The sequence below is a fragment of the Sinohyriopsis cumingii genome, chromosome 6 (genome assembly GCF_028554795.1).
Source record: "Sinohyriopsis cumingii isolate HCF-2022 chromosome 6, ASM2855479v2, whole genome shotgun sequence".
In the NCBI taxonomy this organism is placed as follows: domain Eukaryota; kingdom Metazoa; phylum Mollusca; class Bivalvia; order Unionida; family Unionidae; genus Sinohyriopsis; species Sinohyriopsis cumingii.
In genome coordinates, this window is record NC_142966.1 from 141,427,006 (window position 1) to 141,439,111 (window position 12,106).

At 35.7% G+C, this 12,106-nt stretch overlaps 1 long non-coding RNA gene across 2 annotated transcripts in view; it reads left to right on the forward strand.

Moving 5' to 3' along the window:
- The first annotated feature begins 271 nt into the window (after window positions 1-271).
- LOC149798141 (uncharacterized) overlaps window positions 272-12,106 on the forward strand; it is a 230,332-nt gene continuing 218,497 nt past the window's right edge. Inside the window, exons 1-2 of one of the 2 annotated variants that reach the window (XR_016421974.1) lie at window positions 272-987; window positions 3,908-4,130. This is a non-coding gene — a long non-coding RNA (uncharacterized LOC149798141). The remainder of the gene's footprint in view (window positions 988-3,907; window positions 4,131-12,106) is intronic. The other variant, XR_016421973.1, reaches the window with a different exon arrangement.

The window sequence follows — 12,106 nt, forward strand, 5'->3', positions numbered from 1 at the left end:
ACAATACATTTGAAACACTATCTCATTATTTGTCCATATGGTTAGAATAAATATGATTATAACTGATTTCATCCACAGTACGTTTACTTACCAATGTGAAAAAATGAATTTTGTGGCGATGTTAAATGAACATCAACATTTTAAATTGCAGATCATTATCTATTTCCCCTAAAACAAAATAGACTATGCCAGTGAATCATGCGTCTTATATCCTGTTAAAAGGTACTCAAATATCACATCATCCTTCTTTTCTATCATGTGGCCAAGAATCCCAGGTCAACTGTCTTTTAACCGCCGGATGCAATGGTTGTTAAAATCAAATGACCTTATTGCACAGGTCATCTGTCTGTAAACCCTGGGGAAATTTTGCAGAAACGTTTTTAAGTTAACGAGTTGATGCTACTGGATTCAGTGTGTGGAATGGTGATGATGAACATGAGTTTCTGAGCCATACAATTTCACGATCAAAATGTAAGGTAAACTTAAGCTTTTAGAAAGTTCGTCAATACAGAAAAAGGACAACAATGTCATTTCTACCACATATTTCTTATAGTTATCTCCCTCTCTCTCTGTTTCGTGGAAGCGACACGTGATCGTTGTGTTACAGTGGGTCTAAAAATATAACATTATAATTATCACAATCCAGTACAAATAATCCAGAAACAAATGTGCTGACATTCGCATGGGAGATATAGGCTGCTAGGGATTAAATACATAGTTAAACAGACACGTAGACGTTCGTGAAATCCATATGTAGTTGGTCTATTGAAAAGCAGACATGGCTCTGGTCAGATACAGTTGGGTAGCTGAACAGACGAAATAACGCCGGGAAAAGCCAGGGTCAAAATGAACGAAGCGATAATATTTCTAGGACCTTTTTAAAGATAAAATGTATGCTGGGTCACTTCAAATGCCATCGATGCCAATGAAGACTACCTGCCAAGACCTGAGATATACAGTTCCAAATTGGTAGCTACGAATTGGAAGGTAACTTAGTATGCCTTAAATACCATACGAATCACTAACGATCCCTTTTCCTGGGATAGAATATTTAGGTGTCTAATAGTCATATATATGAAGAACATGCGTATTCAGGTATTCTAGCACACACAGGGTTAAACGGTGGGCTCTGCTTTGACTTTGTGTTATCAAAATTGAAAGTAAGTTAGTAAGGAAATGAATAGATTTATACATAAATTAAATTTACAAAGGAACACAATAACACACACACACACACATATTTGCTACGAATCTTTCGTCTTAATCTAAGTATCAGAGATGAGCGAAAGCCAACATGTTCAGTAAAATTCAAGAAATAATTTATTTCCCTTTGCAACAGAGTGAAAATTAAAAAAAGAACATTCATATTTGTTAATTAAATTACAAATAGTCCGTAATTTTTTTTTTTTGCAAGTCCAATTGTATAGATTTCCATTTGATTTCAAGTGGTTCTGCAAATAAATTATCATATTGAACGTGCTGATCTACCTGGAGTTTTCAATGTGCTAATGTGCCAGTGGTCTGAAATGTTATCACAAGAATATGATCCAAACGTTGTTTGGGGACTAAATTCATTACAATTACAAACTAATGATTTAGTCAAAGAAGTATTAATAATCAATGTAATTCCGGTGAATAATTTAAATAAATAAATCCACCCAAACTTAAAACTGAACACATTAATAAGACTTTCATTTAGGACGTTAAGGTAGGATTGAGTACTTTTTCAAGTAAATAACAGTAATACAAATGGCTAAGACGCAATAACAGAGCAAGTATGTAGGTTAGTTTCCTTTATGAAACATTCAAAGTTGTCAACAAGTTTAGGAATATCCCAGCGGAAAACTAATTTCCTAGACTCAGATTAAGAAAACACGTTCACTCAAATAATAATAACAATTTGAATATGTAATTTATGATCATACATAAATATTAGCTACGTATTATGTCGTTTACAGAATAAATACCACTAGTGAGGTATTACCATAAACCATTAGGTCAAGTACAAGATACAGATATACTTAACACACACACACATATATATATATATATATATATATATATATATATATATATATATATATATATATATATATACTGATGGCAAGTCACTATATAGTATCATACATTTTCATGTAAGATGAAGGGATAACACTTTCCGCTGTGCGGTGTATATTTGTAATTTTCTTGAACGGAACGTGACACAGGAATATCCCTGATATGTACGGGCTGTCTGGTGTTAATATCCATCCGAGAGAGAGAGAGAGAGAGAGAGAGAGATTATCTATGTGTAAGGCTTTTGAATTCATATTAATTTAAAAGTAAACTATACGTTCATAGACGCAGACATAGACAAAGTCAAGGCATAAAAAGAATGGATTTTGTAAACCGCAAGGTTTCGCCTGTACAGGAAACAGACGTGATCAACCATTCAAAAACAATAAGACACATACTTGATCATTCTTCCTATTCAGAGGTACATACATGTACATTCACATCTACAGTCAAGGATTACATGACACGGATATGTTAAGTCTACCTTTTTACACCAACATTGTCTTGAATAATTTATGTATGATTTCATTTATATCAAAGGAATCCGATTGGACTGTGTATAGGAGACAGAGAAGTGGGGCCGCTAGCGTATTTGTCTGTTAAAACATTTGGTTTCACAGGTTGTTTTTATTTGTATTATTGTAATTGAAATATTGTGTTGTTCTTGTTTAATTACATATTCTTACTAGCTTCGTTAAGTCCTATGTGCTATTATGTTAATTTCATACAGTCCATGTTATAACGAAGAGGGATCTACATAAATGATGTATGACTTAAATGATTTACTTTTGCTGGGGACCATGTTGATTCTTAAAAGATTTTAAAAAATAACTGTTTTATTTAAATTTGATAAAACTATAATAGAACGCATATGTACATTATAATTATAACGTGACTTTAGTGACTTACACACTCACATGTAATCATAAAACACACACACACACACACACACACACACTACATTTCATGATACGAAATATCTACATGTATATATGGTAGGATAGGAAGGTTTTGGGATATCAAAGTTAAGAATTTTTGTTTGAGATTTGTCAGATTGAGAAAGACACCTAAATTAAAACCAAATGTCAGAAATATACCTTAGTGTGACTTTATTCGCATATTTACTATTGGGAGGCTCTCTACAGATAGTATGAACTTCTGAGAGAGTGTTTTGACGCCTGCGACTTATATGTTTCAGGCACACAACAAAAATTAAATCGTACAATAATAATAACTACGTGGTCTTTGGGGAAGGGGAGGGTTCTACAGAAATAATGAACGTCTGGGATAGTGAGATTTACAACATGTACAGAGGACAGAATGTTGGCATACCTCTATATTACTATCATGTATTGTGGCTGACATTTCTCGGGATATTATGCTTATAGAATATATACATGATCTAAGCAAAGAGTGAACCAAAATGACTGATCCCATGTGCTCGAAAAATCAGCCAGTATAACGAATAAGGAAAACCGGGGAAATTGTTTTTCTTTAAAACTCTAACCCTATGCAAAATACGAAACTAGAGAGCGCAAACCTTCATCTATTCCACGAAGTGATACCTCAGCTTTTGTCTTATTCCGCCGTAAATTCATCGCCTTCACTTTCTATATTAACATTTCTTTATCCTTTAGGGGAAAACCAATTTCGCAAGTTGCATAATGCGCAACCATAAACAGTAGAATGATATTGAACAGAAAATTGGTGGTGCCTGAGTTGGGGGATGGGACGCTGATTTGTGTAAAACGTTATTTCTTGAATACATGTATTTAATTAGCGGAATGTGAAAAATCAAATTTGTCCAGGAAAAAGTTATATAATAATTCTAGCCTTTGGTTTCTTTTTGCAGGATTTTCACATGACCTTTGAGTTTCGTTATATTCTAAATACTGGAAATTCCGGCACATGTACTGCTTGACCAAATGTGCGCAATGCATATATTTTGCCGGCATTGTGGTGTAATCAGTTTCGTTCACATTTCGTACCGGCACATTATAGCCAATGCTAACAGTACCAACATGTTGACTGGTATCTCCTCGATGTTCCCAAGGTTCATTTGTCCGAAGATTCAGGTTACAACATTTGTTACTTTCTCTTGGAATTCCTGCCATTGCTTACCAATCCTATGTCTATTTTCATGTACTGCATCACGTGGTCGTCCCGGACTAGAAAATTTACATTACAAATACTTCAGTTGTTGTTTTCAGTAACCTTCTCTTCATTGTAATCTTCTTCTTCTTCTTCTTCTTCTTCTTCTTCTTATTATTATTATTATTATTATTATTAATATTATAAAGAAAATATAAACATCTTTTGTAAAATTGCAGACACATTTCTTCATTGAAATTAAAGTTGTTTGAACGAGCAGCAATTACAGTGGGGAATCGTGTACACCAGGAATTATCAAGACATTGATTATACGTTACTGGTGAACGACCCTCATACTTGTTTCTAAATCATTAGTTTTCAATCAGTGATATGTGCTTTCATTAGTGTTCATGAACAAGAGCATTTTTAGATGGTTTTGACAAAATTATTAATATACAAGAAACTGTCTCGTGCTTATTGTCATACATGCTATAAATATTATGAGAAAGGCAAGTTCGATGAAACCAACATGTTGCAGGATGGAAAAAAATAAGATATACACGCTCTCTTCTACACACACACACACACACACACACACACACACACACACACACACACACACACACACACACACTTCAGAATAAAAAAATTCCAAAAGAAGACAACGTTGGTGTGGGTAAATCTAAACTGAAAAGCACGATACATAATATCATTTAATTACTATTCTAAAAGTTTGAAACGTTTTTAGCAATTTTCACATTGGGAACAGATCGTATTTGTCACACATTCTTTTGTAAGATTTGCATCCCCTGCAGACTAGGGTAGGTAGAATAGGGCCAGTACGCATTTCGTTTTCTTTCTTTTTCACACTTTCTTTTCTCCGATTTGCACCCCTTGCAGACTCGGGTAGGTAGAATAGGGCCAGTACGAATTTCGTTTTCTTCTTGTTCACACTTTCTTTTCTCCGATTTGCACACCTTGCAGACTCGGGTAGGTAGAATAGGGCCGGTACGAATTTCGTTTTCTTTCTTTTTCACACTTTTTTGTCTCCGATTTGCACCCTTTGCAGACTCGAGTAGGTAGAATAGGGCCAGTGGACATTTCATTTTTTTCTTTTTCACACATTCTTTTTGCCGATTTGCACCCTTTGCATACTCGGGGTGGTAGAATAGGACCGGTACGAATTTCGTTTATCTTTCTTTTTCACACTTTATTTTCTCAGAGTTGCACCCGTTGCAGACTCGGGTAGTATAATAGGGCCAGCACAAATTTCGTTTTGTTTCTTTTTCACACTTTCTTTTCTCCAATTTGCACCCGTTGCAGACTCGGGTAGGTAGAATAGGGCCGGTACGAATTTCGTTTTCTTTCCTTTTCATACTTTCTTTTCTCCAATTTGCACCCGTTGCAGACTCGGGTAGGTAGAATAGGGCCGGAACGAATTTCGTTTTCTTTCTTTTTCACACTTTTATTTCTCCGATTTGCACCCTTTGCAGACTCGGGTAGGTAGAATGGGGCCGGTACGAATTTCGTGTGCTGTAATACGTGACAAGAACAGCAGTTGCTCAGTGGTTAGCGTGTCGGGCTCATGACTGAAATAGCGTAGGTTCGAATCCTACATTTTGATTATTCTCCTACTGCGGTGTTTCCTTGGGTAAGACATTCTATTATAATTGCCTCGCTACTCGATAACCTACTTGTACTGATTTATCGTAAAAATAAGAAGCAAACCAAAACTGATCTTAGATAGTCCCCACTGGATGAGAGAATGTGATAAATGCATATAGTAGTTTTTTTTTATATACCCATAATTGATCATGTCAAATATTCACACACACATGAATTGCACGATTATGTTATTTTTTTAAAAAAAAAATCTAATCTGATAAGTCAGAGCATTTCTTAGTGCGTGCTGATTTCATCCCACTTCGATAACCATTAGTGCATTTTAATTGTCAACTGTACCAGCTTTAAATTTCAATTGTCCATTATTTACCCTTCCTCCCACTCCAAACATAACGTCTTTTATCTTAAATAGCTTATGACAACAGGGAAATTCCGAATTATAGGTATGGAAAATCTAGTAAGATAACTGGGTCAGGGACAAGCCACAACACATGCTGGTACTCGGTACAGACGTACGCTAGGATATATATATTACTCTTTCACGGTTGCAGAGGACATTACACGCGCACGATCTTACGAACGGACTGTAGCACAATATCACCGCGCTTTTTGAAAGCACAAGAAAATGTGATATGTCCATTTTATTTACAAGCAACACAGTAAGACAGGGATCTGAATAATTTTTTAACTTGTTACCCTGGAGGCAAGAATGGACACTAGTGTCCTAATGCCATTATGTCTAGCGTAAATGGTTAAAGAGGACATAACTTAAGCACGATCTAACGGACGGACCGTAACACAAGATCTCAGCGCGTTTTGAAAGCAGAAGGATAATGAATACTGTATATTAATACAAAAAGCATCGCTCTCCAAAAGTACAGTTGCATGTAATTCGTACTTAATCATGACAAGCTACCAGCAGTACCATTTATAAACGAGGCATATAGCGAAGGGGGCGGAGGAAGTCGACGGTGAGAAGGAGTAAAATGACAGTAGTGGAAAGCTGGACGGTAGTATTAGTAGCACTGAGAGATGGTGTGGAAGGACGATGACGACGAGAAAAAGCGCAGATGCTAGAGAGCAAGAAGACGTTTCCAAATTATTATTATTAGACTATTATTATTATTAGAATTATTATTATTATTATTATTATTACTATTATTATTATTATTATTATTATAGGACAGAAGCGGAGAGAGAGAGAGAGAGAGAGAGAGAGAGAGAGAGAGAGAGAGAGAGAGAGAACGAGTTTGTGACATATATCGTGGACCTAAGACATTTAAGTATTGTCATATTTTACAGCAACATTTCGGCGAAGAACAATTCCATTATAGATCAAAGAACATAATGTGAAAATTTCAATCTGATGACTTGGGTCTAATTTACAGATATAAATTCTCTATCATATCCTACAATTCTAAGCGGGTGTCACCGTTCTAAAGATGATCGCAGTTTCATATAAGATTACCCACGTTTGGAAGAACCATGTCTGCGATTGGTGGGCTTGAAATAGCTGATTTGAAGTGAGCAATGGATTTAAAATGCTCCATACAAAGTGGAAGATAGTTATATTTTTCACCCATACGTCAAAGAAATCTATCTGATTTGCTAACGTCACCTTTTTATTTTGTATCTCAGTCTGGCCATTTCAGACCGGTTGTCACAGCATAGGTGTCCACGAAAGGAACTAAAGTTAAAATGGAATAAATCTTTCTTATCGTTAGCCGTGTCTGACGGAGTTGTTTCAGGACTTTACTCATAAATCATCTTAAGTTCTCTTCATTATTTATAGCACGTCGTGCAAGATATTTTGAGTAGAAAACAGACACACACACACACACACACACACACACACAAAGTGTAGCTTTTTGGTTGAGTTCATTAATGGAAGTGTATCATATAAGCCAAAACTGTTAACGCCCATCAGTGCTGATCACATGAATATATGTATACTATTTAAAGCCTAGCTCTTGGGCCTTAGTACACATCAGTTTTATAAAATGCTTTATGCTTTAACAATATGTTGCACTTTGGGTTACGGGGAGGGGGATGGAGAATACTGAAATATCAAGTGGTGTATCACTTTAAAGAGCGATTGTGAATCAAATTTGGACTATTTCTTGTTTAACGAGAGAGATAAACACAAGGACAGAGGAGGCCATAAGAAACAAAAGCAATGAAAAAGCAAGAATGTACGCAAACATCATATTTTCAGATAGGTGTCCTGTATCTATAAATGCTATAATACAAAAGGCCCACAGATTTTTGTGACAATTTCCATTCATTCTGCTTTGGCTCTCGCAAATTTGATGACTTCCCCGCTAGTCTACGTGGCTATAATGTCCGCCTCGGATGCGACAGGTAGCGGATTCGAACCCCGACCGAGTCCTACCAAAGACGTATAAAAATGGTACAAGCAGCTCCCTCGCGTGGCACTCAGCATTAAGAATTAGTATTAGGACTGGTTGGCCTGGTGTCATGATAATGTGACTGGGTGGGACATGATACCACATTTATGAGAAATGTTACGTGCATATTTCTCGATTTGTCACCATGTCAGGACTTTTGTTCTTCTTGGAAACAAAGACGTTTTGCAGGATTGCATAATGTAATGACTAAGTTCTACTCCTAGAAAATCCGGTCGTAAATTTACTGCTTTTGCCGTCTCTTTTGGGAGAGGGGGAAAGCTGGGACGGTATTTTTTGGAAAATTATTTTTCATATGCATATACTTATCGTGTACGACGTGGAGAATCAAGGAAGAGCTAACGTAAAAACTTCTGGCTTCGCTTTCTATTTACGCGGTGTTTCCAAAACGTTGACTTAGATTATGCTCATAGTTCTGGAAATTCCGCCACGTGCAACACTTAATCAAAGTTATTCAGTGCATATATTACAGGCATTGCTATACAGTCAGTTTTGTTCTTATCTCGTCTTTGCATGTTCTAACATGACTAGCAATTCGAAGACCAGTGAATGTATCACATAACATTTCTGCACTTTATCTAGCATTGTATCAGGATGCAGCTTAACTAGTATCAACGTTCAACTTTGCTAGTTTTATTTTGTTGTTTAATTGCATCGTCTATATAAATACAGCAAACATAATGGATTCACACCAGTTTTGAAATGTTTTGTGTCAGTTTTTCTTTCATATTTATTATAAATCTGACCAACACGGTGTTTTTTTACTCTATGCATGGGGGGGGGGAGGAGAGATTTCACTTGTACGTATTGACGACTATCCCAATGCAATACAATGCAAATCTTTGAATTTAAGAACCGACTACAGTGGTAACAATGAACTGTATACGTTTCTCTGAATTTGTTTTTTTATTAGTCGTTTTCAGTATTTGACATGTGCTTCATATATGTTTCTAAAGAAGGAAATTGTATTTTATACATGCAGGCATGTGTCTCGATTAACCTTTCTATAGATATCAAACACATGTTCACTGCAAACAAACAGACTGAGTAAACAACGATATTTTTTCTATCTATCTTGAAATTGTTTCTAAAGTAAAGTTATTTTAAAAAATATCCAGAAAAAGTACATCCTACAACCTCAATTACTGTTGTAAAACGTCTAGAACGTATTAAATAATGTTCTCTTAAATCGTTACTTTTCACAAATTCTGTTTCCAGATTTGCATGATTTTCGTTCGACGAGATCGTATTTTAAATAGTTAACGTTCATGCCATAATCTCGTCATATTCTATATACACAGAAGACAGCACTGTTAGCTGATATTCTCATCTACATAATTCATGGTCAGTAACATAGCTGATATCACGCAGTGATTTCTATTCTGTTTGATTTTCCCCCACATACCAGCTGATATTGATACATTTTCTCGATTGTAATAATAGATCTCCCCACCCCACCCGACGGTTAAATTGTCGAAAGTTCACATAAGCACTGATTCAATCCCATGTTGATACTCCACGAGTCTTCGATAATCACGCATATATTGATCTCGTACATAGTATCACATGTAGATTGTAAGCGTCAGTCGTCTAAAAAAAAAAAAAAAAATACAGACCATTGCAGACGGAAATTCCCAAATATATTAGCGGAAATTCCCGCAAGTAAGAGCGATAATCATGTTTTGGGCATGGGAGACTATTGATGCTTTGGTCGAGTTATTTCCCTTTATAGCTACAACCGTTGTTGCACAACTATTTTTCCTATCCTTAACCTACATTGTTCTGTTTTCAATGAGAAATAAACTGAAACCATATGTATATTATATCGCAGAAGTTTTCTACCCATAATACACCAGCATAACAAATTGTTATTCATAAAAATATAATTTGACTCAGATTCTATTGATTTGCCTTTCATAATGGAGATTTTGAAGGGGAAAAAATATGCAAACTAATTTGATCTAAGCTGAAATTCGAGAAGTATAGCTATGATAAACGTGTATGTATGTATGTATGTATGTATGTATGTATGTACATACAAGATGGTGGAAATCGTGGATGTCATGTGTACAAGCTCTGGTGAATTATGGAGACATGTAAATGTAAAGAGAAGTATTTTTCATTCCAGTGTTGAAATTCTGCTGTGTGAATACTTTGAGAGCAGAATGGGATGTGTACAATAGTTTTATATAAATTACTTTCCAAGGAAATTCAGCTTTCTTTTCATACTTTGTTCGAGCCATTCTGATGTATCAGGCTATGAAGTGGTGTTTGGTTATCGTGCATTTAAGAAGTTTCTGTTGAATCTAATGTGCTGTTGAAGAGATGTTGAGAGGCTACATAAATTACGTTTGGTGCTACTGTGTTTGTAGATGTTGATATTTGTTGGGTTTTTGTTTTCCAGTTTGTACGTATAATGCATTGAATAAAGAATATACTATATAAATACATGAGCATATAGTTTTCATCTATCTTAAGTTGAGTTCGCTCATTATTCAGTGGATTAGTAACCTGTTCTATGGATAGTATGCGCTCGAGTAGTGTCGAGTGAATCCGCATGTGCTAATGCTAATGCTATAGTGAACACATAACACGTTATGTAATGAGTACCCAGCACGGACAGCATTTGATATATTTACACTGACTAATTTCCTATAAATTAGGGTCCATTGATTGCTATACGATTACAGTGCCAAGAATGGATACCAAGGATATCCAGGATACTCAGAATACCTAGGATTCAGATAGTGATATACCGTGCGCTTCTCAATAAAACGCTGTATTCTTGCAGAAAGAAGAGAGAAATATGGCAGTTAAACCTACAGTCATTCATACGAGAGATATCGAGTAGTCTTGACGTAACGTACCTTCGCCATATTTGTACTTCTTTGCCTTTCAATCGATCAGGTATATTTTGTGCATAGCGTACAATCGCATAATCTCCTTGGAAACTTATCCTTACTACTTCAAAACTGTAAATGTTATACCTATCTTCAAAGGTGGTAAAAAATACGGGCTAGATATGAATAGCTATAGAGATATCTTAATCGTTCCCGTTTTTAAAAAAGTATTTGAAAAAATATTGTTCAAGAGGCAAACTCTTTTTAGTGAAGGGATAAACTTCCTTCACCAATTACAACAGGGATTTCGAAGCAAATGCAGTGGCATCACTACAGTCTTTATTATAAAAGACGGAATAGCCCATTATTTAGAAGGTCACTCAAAAGTTTGTGCTGCATTTCTTGACAATGCAAAGGCCTTGAATACTGTATGGCATGATGTTTCTTTTATAAGCTATTCTATCTCGGAGTTTAAGGAAAACTGTGGAGATTGATTAGAAATTCTTTTCGAGAAGTTGGGGCCCTTGTTTTGCTCAACGGACATCATTCGAAACCATACTCAGTCATTCAAGGTGTAGGACAAGGAAGAACACTATCAACATGGCTATTCATAGTCACGATAAATGAACTAATATCCTTGCTGAAGTCAACAAAATCTGGAATTCAAGTTGATTCCTTAAGTATACCTTGTGTTTTACTAGCCGATGACACGACTTGCTATTTTCATCATGTAATGGTATGTGTGTTTCACTTCGCAACCTCCATGACAGTGCATCCAAGTGGAGACTCCGGTGTAATGCTGATAAAAGAGACATCGTCATATCTTCGAAGAAACAAATCATACAAAAATCTATGTTCCTGCTTGGAGATAAAAGGATTCCTATAGTTTCTTCTAGAATATATGCTGGGGTTACTCTCTCCACAGATCTTTCTAATGCTGCTGCAGAGAAAAATGCTTGCGATAAAGGAAGATCAGTATTTTATTCCCTTGTTGGAACTGGCATTGGAAAGGATGGTATGAATCCAATTAATAGTGCTAAAATATGGTCAAAATTAGTACTACCTGCTATG